The sequence below is a fragment of the Oreochromis niloticus genome, linkage group LG11 (assembly GCF_001858045.2).
Source record: "Oreochromis niloticus isolate F11D_XX linkage group LG11, O_niloticus_UMD_NMBU, whole genome shotgun sequence".
In the NCBI taxonomy this organism is placed as follows: Eukaryota; Metazoa; Chordata; class Actinopteri; order Cichliformes; family Cichlidae; genus Oreochromis; species Oreochromis niloticus.
The window spans coordinates 29,005,057-29,013,980 of record NC_031976.2 but is presented as its reverse complement, the minus strand read 5'-3'; the positions used below and the strand labels follow the sequence as shown (position 1 = coordinate 29,013,980).

Here is an 8,924-nt window from a genome sequence, read left to right as displayed (position 1 = left end):
TAAAAACACATATTCACACACAGAGGCTAATAGTTTCAAACAGAATACCACAAACAGTATGCATTCCTTTAGAAATGGGATTCTTAATTCTGCATCAGCTAGACAGAGTGGGGTTACAGTTAGACCCCCTACAGTCAGCAGAAGAGGTCGTCCTCATCAAGAGCATCTCATTTGTACTGCCATAGTTTTCAATACAAACAGTCTCCTTTATCTTATGGCAGAGGTCCGGCGGTGCCAGGTCCATCGGAGCAACCATTACACTTTCACCTTTTATCATGCCATTACACTTTGTACCGACCATCCTCCAAACATGGCATCACTGTTTTGTTTACACCTTTTATCTCTACATCTCAGAGGTCACCTGAAACAAGCCCCACCTATATAAAAGGTCATAATCAGTCACCCTGTATTTTCCCTCACTACATTACATCGGTCATTGAGAGCATAACACTTCGTTCATCAGCACGGACAACAACCCTAAGAGCGTTCTTTTTAACATGGACAGCGTATATGGTAGGTAAACAAGACTATTAACGGATTCTTAAATTTATACAGCTGTATATCAAAAAATATTCAAACTGTTTTCTCTTCTAAACAAAAGCCTGATTTTTAGGAACTTGGTACACATGGACACCCCAAGCGGGACTTACACAAGGTTTGTATTTCTTCTCACACAAAACAGATTGTGCCTCACTGTTTAGAAGCAATCTTACCTGTTTCACACATAGTAACATTTAAATGTGTATTTCTCATTCTTTCTACAGGATCACAAAGCTATATAGGGCAAACAACACCTCTAAAAAACACAAGGTAAATATAGTGTTACACATGTTTTAAATATGTGTGCGTGTGTGTTCTGTTTAAACTTTGTATTAACAGTGCTTATCCCCCGGGTACAGGATCAATAAGTTGTCCAGAAAAACCTACAGAAGCGGAGGAAATAAGACCAAGCCTTACGTTAGGTATGTATACATGTCTCTATACATGACACTCAATTTAAAGGAAAAAAGGTTTTAAATATTTACAAACGTTCTAATACACCAGGCCCGAGACAGAGTACACAGCGTGTCAAGAAGCGGGGTCATCCGGAATAACACAGAACAAAGTGTGAGTATAGGCATAAATAAATCAAAAGAGCCAAACACATCCTGTTTTGAAATGATACACCATATATATTTCTAACACCCGTCTATCTCCACAGCGATCACACAACCCCTTACCACTACGGACCCCTTGAAGATCCCTCGACGTTTTTGGAATATTTACGTGATATTGAACTCCCAGAACAACAAGAAAAACCACAACCTTTGGGCAACATCGGAGAATCGGAAGAATTCTTCATCACCGGACCGCACACACCAGCGAGTGAGTGTCTGCCTAGTGATTTCAACGATGTTTTCGAGTACAGTCTATCAGATTTCAACATAAATGACATACCCGCCACACCAAAATGTCTCAGAAACAACAGCGATTCAGACATAGGTTTTGAAGAAGGAGGCATAACAGACTCACAAATATCGCAGGCATATGATGCATACTTAAATGCAGCAAACCCTCTACATTTGAACAGAGCCATAGTGCCTCAAAAAATGATATATTATCTTTGATCGAAGCTAAACTTAGTCAACATCAACGAGAAATAGAGGCTAAACTTAACCAGCAACAACAAGCAATACAGCTGAACTTGCAAGAAATACTTGCTAAAGTTAACCAAGATCGAGAAGCAGCACAGGCCAACTTGCAAGAAATAGCACGGGTTCTAACAAGTAGCCACCAGGCAATAAACGAGACCTCAGGTTTATTACGTCTCATTAATACCACCATTCTAAATAGGTGACTTTTAAAATCCACATCATGGACCCACCCTGTAATTATTCAAGCACAATGACGGTACCTCCGCTAGGGCTAAATGGTTCGACTTTGAGGCTTTTAATCAGGCGGCTGCGCAATTAGTAACCAATTGTCAAGTTTTGCATGCAACACTTAGTAGTCTCGATGCAACCCGCAGTGGTGTGTCTAATGAGCGTCCTCGTCCAACTCATTCTGAACCTATTGCTGATGATGTAACCGAAACACAGACGGAGTTTCCTGTAACCCCGAATGTTACTGTTGTTACTCAGGATACCGATGAATGTGTTATTACTGAGCCTTCTTTCACCCATGCTTATCAGGGGGCTGATGCTACTGTATCTGTTGCTGCTGCTGCTGCTGTTGCTGACGCATCACCACACAGCCCTCAAACAATGGAAATTCCTCAAGTGTTAACCATACACAAACACATGCTGCTGTAGTTGAGCCCATTGTTCAGTCTGGGTCTGGCAGTCACAGCCAGCTTAGCATCAGAGAGATACCTAATTTCAATGCACGAGAGTTGCGTGAGCGCCTTGATTTTAGGGACATAAGTCTTGATGATCCAGAACAAGTGCCTGAAAGAGTTAGAAGCTGCCTAGCTAATGTGATAGATAGAGCAGTGGCTGGATCTCAGCAGGGTTGTGTTCTAAATGTGGTCCTGCGTGGGCCCTCGCTGGCTTCTGATGTTCAAGCTGTTTTAAATCCTGATGATCAGTATGACCCTGACCTGTTTCTCGACCAAATAGCACAAGTTATGCAAAGTAACGACGAATCTATCGGTGATGATGAATTAGAGTTTATTGTCACAGTTGCACAAAACAGTAGCGGTGGCGGGGCTCGCTTAAAACTGGCAAACATCCCTTATGATGAGATTCTCTCAAAGAAGGGTAAACATCTGTATACACCAAACAATACGCACAACAATTTATGCTTCTCCCTGTGCATAGCACATTCATTAAACCCAACAGCCCCAGAGCATGAAAATATGCTACTGCTAAACAGTTACATGCTCAAGTTGGTCTATGCGACACACAGACAGTATCATTCTCTGATGTCTGCAAATTTGAGAAACACCTAAACATTAAGATAGTGATCTATTATCACGCAGCAGGGCGTAAACGTCTGCATACTTTTTTCACACATGATGAGCCAATCCAAACACTGTAATGCTGTACCTACACAATGAACACTATCACCTGATTGAAAAGCCCACAGCTTTTCTAGGGGCAGGCTATGTGTGTAATTTTTGTTACAATACATATGATTCACCGCTCTATCACAGCTGTAAACATAGATGCAACGTATGTTTCACACTCTGTCACCACCACAGAGGGCCCACCGTGAAATGCAGTGACTGTAACCGCATCTGCAAATCACAACACTGTTACCAACAACACAAATTACCAGAAATAAAACACAACATGGTCCCGTGTGACAATATGAAGCATTGCATGAGTTGCGGTGTCACATATAAAAAAGCAAAGAAATCACCACACAGATGTGTCCAGCCTAAATGCGAGCACTGCCGCGAGCCTAAATTAGCCGGGGACTCTGAGCATCAGTGTTTCATACAGCCTGTTGAACAACAGAAGCCTTGTGATAAATATATTTTATATGATTTTGAGACACGGTATCACAACGGTAACATGAGGCCAACTTTGTGTGTGCGTCTGATCTGAAGGGTAACATGTTCACATATAATACATTAAAATGTGTGGCTGCGTTTGTGCAGCATTACAGACGCCCGAGGTTTCGTGGGTACACATTCATAGCCCATAATGCCTCAGGCTTTGACAACTATATACTTCTGGAGTACATGGTCAAGCAATGTATAACACCTACCGTCACAATGAGAGGGAGCCGTGTGATTTTGATGCATGACAAGGAGTATGACCAGCGGTGGATTGATTCGTTCAGCTTTTTCCCATGGGTCTTGCCAAAATACCCTCTGCTTTAGGTTTTCAAGACCTGCAGAAGGGCCATTTCCCACATAGATTCAACACTAGGGATAATGAGTATTATGTCGGTCCATACCCGGATCCTCCTTCTATGGTTATGAGCGCATGTCTGAAAGTGGTAAGGCGAGCTTCATGGAATGGTACCAGACCGCCTCACAGAACACCTTTGATTTTCAGGTTGAACTCAGACGCTACTGTGTTAACGATGTTGATGTCCTGCGTAAAGCATGTACCATATATCGTGACACTCTGTTGGGTTGTACACAAGTTGATCCATTCATGCACACCACCATGGCTGCATTCAGTATGGGTGTGTATAAAACACTGTTTCTGCCTAGAGACACGCTCGCTCTCACGTATGATGGTGCATACGTTGAGCAGAATAAGACGTTTTCAAACGTCTCTATTGAATGGCTTCAATATGTGTCCACACCACCAACACAGTGATAAAACACGCTCTCAGAGGAGGCGAACAGAGGGTTGGGCCGTATTTTCTGGATGGTTTTGACCCGCAGATCACACGGCTTACGAATTTGCAGGATGTTTTCACCACGGATGTGTTAAATGCTACCCCGAGAGTGAAGTAAATCCTGTCAGCAAAGCGTCCTACGGACTGCTGCACCGTATGTTTTGTGACAAAGTGGATGCACTGAAATCACAATACAGTTTGAGCGTTGTTGTGATGTGGGAGTGTGAATGGGCTGCCTTGAAGCAGACAGACCCTGCAGTTGTGGCTTTCATGCATACATACAGAAAGCCAGAACGCCTGACCCCCGAGACGCCCTTTTTGGCGGTCGCACAAATGCTATAAAACTGTACCACAAGGTAGCGTGTGATGAAAAAATATTTTACTACGACTTCACCAGTCTCTATCCCACGGTGCAATCTAAAAAGATTATCCTGTAGGACACCCTCAAATCATTTACAGCAACTTTGACAAGCTAGAAAATTATTTCGGCTTTGTTAAATGCACAGTACTGCCACCAAGAGGGCTTTTTCACCCCGTCCTTCCCTACAGGTGCCATGGCAAACTGATGTTTCCACTCTGCAGCATGTGCGCTGAAGACCAGAACCAGCACACTGCATGCGGGCACAGTGACAGTGAACGGGTGTTGAAAGGCACATGGGCCTCATTTGAGCTTGAAAAAGCTGTTGAGAAAGGATACAAGCTTGTTTCTATTGATGAGGTGTGGCATTTCCCCAACAAGACCGACACATTGTTTAAAGACTATGTGAAAGCCTTCCTAAAACTTAAACAGGAGGCCTCGGGGTATCCAGAACATGTGAAAACCCTGAAGAACAGCAAAAGTACATAGCCGAGTATTATGAAAAGGAGGGAATAATGCTGGATCCGTCCAAATATGTGTAAATAAAGCTGTTCGAAACTGCAACAAGCTGTTGCTAAACTCATTATGGGGTCGTTTCAGTATGAGGTCAAACATGGCGTCGTCTGAGCTCATCACAGATCCGTCCAGGTTTAGTCAGCTAATGTTCAGCGATCAGTACGACGTGCGGCAGTTTTGTTTCATCTCTGACGACGTCGCCATGGTGCAGTGGCGCCACGCCGATGGTAGAGCATCCCGCGTCAAGGACGTTAAAGTCTTTGTGGGTGCCATGACCACTGCACACGCCAGACTCATGTTGTATGACTTGTTAGACAGCTTGCAACAGCGCGTGCTGTATTGTGATACAGACAGCGTCATTTTCACAGCACGCCCTGGCGACTGGATGCCTCCTCTAGGCCCTTTTCTGGGTGATCTCACCAGTGAATTAGCTTCTGGAGAGGGCGGTGTGGAGGATCACATAGTAGAATTTGTTTCCGGTGGGCCAAAATGCTACGCGTATCACACATCGCTGGGCAAAACCCAGGTCAAATGTAAAGGTGTAACACTGAACGCACAAAACTCCAAGTTGTCACCCACGAATCCTTGAAAGGTTTAGTCCACAAGTTTGTATCCAATCAGGTTTCAGATGCACACCTAGTGGCTGTGTCTGATAATATCAAACGCGATAAAAAGAAGCTTCATTTGAAGAATGTATCCGTTGTGAAGAAGCTTAAAGTTGTCTACAACAAGCGCCGTGTGCTCCCAGACTACACAACCCTGCCTTATGGATTTTAAATTAGATCAGGGGTTTGACGCTAGGTTGCAGCACCCGTTCAGCATGGTGGTCAGCGGTCCCAGTAACTGCGGCAAGACTTTTTTGTCAAAAATGTCATTGAAAATGCATCCGGGATTATTTCGCACAACATTGATAACATTGTGTATATATACTCATGTTGGCAGCCTTTATATGACCAGCTTCTTAAGATAAGAGACATAAACTTGTTAATGTATACCCGAATCTCTGGCTGATGACACCCTTCTGCCTATAGACAAGAACAATTTGTTAATTATAGACGATGTAATGAACGATGCCGCTAACAATTTAGAAGTACAAAACGTGTTCACAAAGTATGTGCATCATAGGAATTTGAGTTGTATATATCTGGTTCAGAATTTGTTTATTCAAGGAAAATCCAGTAGAACTATTTCCTTGAACACTAACTACCTAATATTGTTAAAAATCCTAGAGATAAATATCGAATCATGCTTTAGGTAGACAAATGTTTCCGGCAATACTAAATATTTTTTAGAAGCGTTTAATGATGCCACATCCGCAACATACGGTATCTTTTAATAGACTATAAAGCCAAGACCCCGGACTATTTAAGACTCAGAACAAATTTACTGTCAGACCGTCCGGTTGTTTATATCCCAAAACAAAAACTGTGAAGAGGTGAAAGGATTCATCACGCATGCGGAGGAATCTGTCTCTGTTGGAGTTGATATACAAGTCTCCACCGCTCTACGCAGAGTTATTATTAGCAATGCAAACTTGGATTTCATCAATGCTTTGTGTGAGATAGCCTTTAACGTATTGCAAGGTAACATTCACTGACCAATCAACAGTACAAACAGCTAAAAAAGAAAAAATCTCTAATCAGACTGATGCCGACAAAAAAATAAAAACTTTGAAAAAGAGAAAACAATCAACCAATCTGGAGGGTTTTACTGCCGTTATTAGGGGCTGCAATCCCTTTCATCACCAGTCTGATAGCAAACAGGTGAAAATGGAACATGTGCAAAGATGTTTTTGGTGCCCCAGCATCAGTTGGACTCATTGAAGCAACCACCACAGCACACAGGCAACATCAGACAACAGGCTCAGAATGACTTGGACAAGGAAATGCTTCAGGTGTTGCAAGAATCAGACATAGATGTGTATGAGAAAGCTAAAAAATACAGTGATATTCTCCAAGATACCTAGCACTTGTGAGACAAGGGCCCGTGAAAGAGCGTATGTCTTATCCCTACCGGAGCAGCTTAACACAGAGGTGCAAACCCCTCCTGCGGACACCCCTCTTGCTTATGGCGCTAAGGTGTGAAGGATTTTATCTCAGAGAATGTTTTGACACACATATCTAAAAGGAGTAGGAGGAATGCGAACTCATTCTATCAGCTCTGAACCGTTCGCCAAACACTATTTCTTACAATGACAAAGGCAAATTGTTGTCGATAAACACACATACCGGGCTCACACATTTATGATCTGATAAAGCCGTCACATCCACACACACACCTTCTGAAGGTTTCAGACCTATAGGCTGGACAGAGTTTTAAAGGCTGTTTCAGATTTAAACATACCGTTATCAGCCATATCCAATGCCGGCGTACGTAAGACCCTTGCGTTGTATAAAACAGATCACACCTGCCTGAAGACCATGTTTTTTTAAAACATACGCCTAGAAGAACACACCGGGCGTCTCACTGCGTGATAGTACATTAAGAAAAAATAAAGAATAAAAAATAAATTAAAGGGTGGTCCTGTCGAGTGGTTGGATTTTTGAATTCAGACTGTTCTTATCACAGCTGTAATGTTGTTGTTGTTTTTTCTGCCTAAAATATGACTGTTGTTGTTTTTCTACCGTAATTTTCACTAACTGTTAGATTGTTTTCTTTATTACAGTTTTTCTATTATTGTTTTTATTATTGTATAATGTTTGATTTCTTTATTACTTTATTACTACGTTGTTTTCTTTTATTACAGTTTTTCTATTATTGTTTTTTATTACTCTTGAAGTCTGTATGATGTGGCCGTATAATATATATGCAACATTTTGATAATAAATAAATACAATTGACTCGATTAAATCACGCTCTCATATCGTTTTTATTATAACCACTAGTACACATCAGTATCCTTGTTGCACACATACATAATCGCTACAGCCTGCCACAGGCTCTATGTTGTTGACAAAGCGACACACCATAGCATCGTTACAAGTTAAATTAGTAGAATACATGTTAAGCAAACGTGAATAAGATACACCATTTTGTATATGAAATAAAAAAATACACAATGTTGGCCACATGTGATGGAGAAGTCATTCTGCACTTGTTTTCCTGAATATAAAATAGTGGAACAGTTTTTTAGAACAAACACCTTTATCTCTGGTGGAAAACGGTCTAGCGAGTTTCCAAAACTATCAAAAAAATAACAGCGTTTGTCTCTCGAAATATAAACAGCAAGCCAGTGTTCCCCGGGCATTGAGATGGGTGAGTGTTTACAATAGCCATAGCAGGCAGTCTTTGAAGCTGTGCATTGGGTAGCTGATCGCTGGCAGCACCTAGAAAATGTGTGTTTTATTGATAATCCTACCGATCACAGATGTTAGCTCTATAGTGTTCATGACCGTGTTTGCTGTCTCAATAGTAATCCAAGAGCACCTGTCTCATATTAGATATTTCAATGACTGAATCAAATACTGAATAACACAAGATGTTCATTGTGCGGGGTAGCGGGTTTCTGAAACGGGCTTCAAGCCTCACGTTCCCAGTTTTAATTAACGATACATTGCCTGAATGTCCTTCGTCAGCTTCCAGATTGAAACAGAATAATGTATACCCGTTACCAAAGTCGTTACGCGATATGGCAAGTGCCCTGTCCTTTAAATGTCTTCCAGTGGTTTGTATCAGCTGATAGAATTCTCTGGTATACTGTTTCTCTGAAAATTTGGCTGGAACGGTTTAGCAGGATAAGCCTGACCATCAGCGTATAAAGAAATGAATTCTA

At 41.8% G+C, this 8,924-nt stretch overlaps 1 long non-coding RNA gene across 1 annotated transcript; it reads left to right on the top strand.

Moving 5' to 3' along the window:
* Positions 1–300: 300 nt before the first annotated feature.
* Positions 301–1,081, top strand: LOC109204069 (uncharacterized). The gene is made up of 4 exons (XR_002063656.2): positions 301–655; positions 765–810; positions 900–962; positions 1,045–1,081. It is a non-coding gene; the product is annotated as an uncharacterized LOC109204069 (long non-coding RNA).
* The last annotated feature ends 7,843 nt before the right edge of the window (positions 1,082–8,924 follow it).